General features: G+C 44.3%; 1 pseudogene; it reads left to right on the top strand.

Moving 5' to 3' along the window:
- Positions 1 to 2,500, top strand: part of LOC123731865 (cGMP-specific 3',5'-cyclic phosphodiesterase-like) — a 32,338-nt pseudogene that overhangs the window by 25,367 nt on the left and 4,471 nt on the right.

The raw sequence follows: 2,500 nt of genomic DNA, 5'->3' as shown, positions 1-2,500 counted from the left end.
TAGTTCAACATCAAACCTGTTGTCAGTAGCTATCGCTGCCTGGAACTTAGTTCAACATCAAACCTGTTGTAAGTAGCTATCGCTGCCTGGAACTTAGTTCAACATCAAACCTGCTGTAAGTAGCTATCGCTGCCTGGAACTTAGTTCAACATCAAACCTGTTGTCAGTAGCTATCGCTGCCTGGAACTTAGTTCAACATCAAACCTGTTGTCAGTAGCTATCGCTGCCTGGAACTTAGTTCAACATTAAACCTGCTGTAAGTAGCTATCGCTGCCTGGAACTTAGTTCAACATCAAACCTGTTGTAAGTAGCTATCGCTGCCTGGAACTTAGTTCAACATCAAACCTGTTGTCAGTAGCTATCGCTGCCTGGAACTTAGTTCAACATCAAACCTGCTGTAAGTAGCTATCGCTGCCTGGAACTTAGTTCAACATCAAACCTGTTGTAAGTAGCTATCGCTGCCTGGAACTTAGTTCAACATCAAACCTGTTGTAAGTAGCTATCGCTGCCTGGAACTTAGTGCAACATCAAACCTGCTATAAGTAGCTATTGCTGCCTGGAACTTAGTTCAACAACAAACCTGTTGTAAGTAACTATCGCTGCCTGGAACTTAGTTCAACATTAAACCTGCTGTAAGTAGCTATCGCTGCCTGGAACTTAGTTCAACATCAAACCTGTTTAACTCAGTTGACCTTTGACCTGCAGGACAACATGTTTAAACCCAGTTGACCTTTGACCTGCAGGACAACATGTTTAACTCAGTTGACCTTTGACCTGCAGGACAACATGTTTAGCTCAGTTGACCCTTTGACCTGCAGGACAACATGTTTAACTCAGTTGACCTTTGACCTGCAGGACAACATGTTTAAACTCAGTTGACCTTTGACCTGCAGGACAACATGTTTCAACTCACTTGACCTTTGACCTGCAGGACAACATGTTTAAACTCATATTAATGTTTCAACTCAGTGTCAAACCTTTAATCTGACTCCTGCTGAACTTTGTTTGAGTAAGTAGCCCATCTGGTTCTGAGTAAGTAGACCATTAAGTAGCCCATATCTGGTTCTGTGTGGCCCAGTTGGAAGAGTAATGGCATTAGACACGGTAGGGTAGGAGGTTTGTGGTTTTTGCAGACGGGACGATAAGTGCCATCTGTTTGTCCCCAGGACATGATGAACAGAGACAACAGCACTCGACTACCTCACATGCAGGTCAACTACATCGATGGGATGTGCCATCCCTTATACCAGGTGGGTACCAGTCCATTCACCCTCTATATAACCTGGCTGGGTACTGGTCTATATACCCTGGGTGGGTACTGGTCTATATACCCTGGGTGGGTACTAGTCTATATACCCTGGGTGGGTACTAGTCTATATACCCTGGGTGGGTACTAGTCTATATACCCTGGGTGGGTACTAGTCTATATAACCTGGGTGGGTACTAGTCTATATAACCTGGGTGGGTACTAGTCTATATACCCTGGGTGGGTACTAGTCTATATAACCTGGGTGGGTACCAGTCCATTCACCCTCTATATAACCTGGGTGGGTACTAGTCTATATAACCTGGGTGGGTACTAGTCTATATACCCTGGGTGGGTACTAGTCTATATAACCTGGGTGGGTACTAGTCTATATAACCTGGGTGGGTAGCAGTCTATATACCCTGGGTGGGTACTAGTCTATATAACCTGGGTGGGTACTAGTCTATATACCCTGGGTGGGTACTAGTCTATATACCCTGGGTGGGTACTAGTCTATATAACCTGGGTGGGTACCAGTCCATTCACCCTCTATATAACCTGGGTGGGTACTAGTCTATATAACCTGGGTGGGTACTAGTCTATATAACCTGGGTGGGTACTAGTCTATATAACCTGGGTGGGTACTAGTCTATATAACCTGGGTGGATACTAGTCTATATAACCTGGGTGGATACTAGTCTATATAACCTGGGTGGATACTAGTCTATATAACCTGGGTGGGTACTAGTCTATATAACCTGGGTGGGTACTAGTCTATATAACCTGGGTGGGTACTAGTCTATATAACCTGGGTGGGTAATAGTCTATATAACCTGGGTGGATACTAGTCTATATAACCTGGGTGGGTACTAGTTTATATAACCTGGGTGGATACTAGTCTATATAACCTGGGTGGATACTAGTCTATATAACCTGGGTGAGTACTAGTCTATATAACCTGGGTGGTTACTAGTCTATATAACCTGGGTGGGTACTAGTCTATATAACCTGGGTGGGTAGCAGTCTATATAACCTGGGTGGGTACTAGTCTATATAACCTGGGTGGGTACTAGTCTATATAACCTGGGTGGGTACTAGTCTATATAACCTGGGTGGGTACTAGTCTATATAACCTGGGTGGGTACTAGTCTATATAACCTGGGTGGGTACTAGTCTATATAACCTGGGTGGGTACTAGTCTATATAACCTGGGTGGGTACTAGTCTATATAGAACCTGGGTGGGTACTAGTCTA

This window comes from Salmo salar, unplaced genomic scaffold (assembly GCF_905237065.1).
Source record: "Salmo salar unplaced genomic scaffold, Ssal_v3.1, whole genome shotgun sequence".
In the NCBI taxonomy this organism is placed as follows: Eukaryota; Metazoa; Chordata; class Actinopteri; order Salmoniformes; family Salmonidae; genus Salmo; species Salmo salar.
Note: the sequence above shows the minus strand (reverse complement) of the source record. Positions and strands in the feature narration are given on the sequence as shown.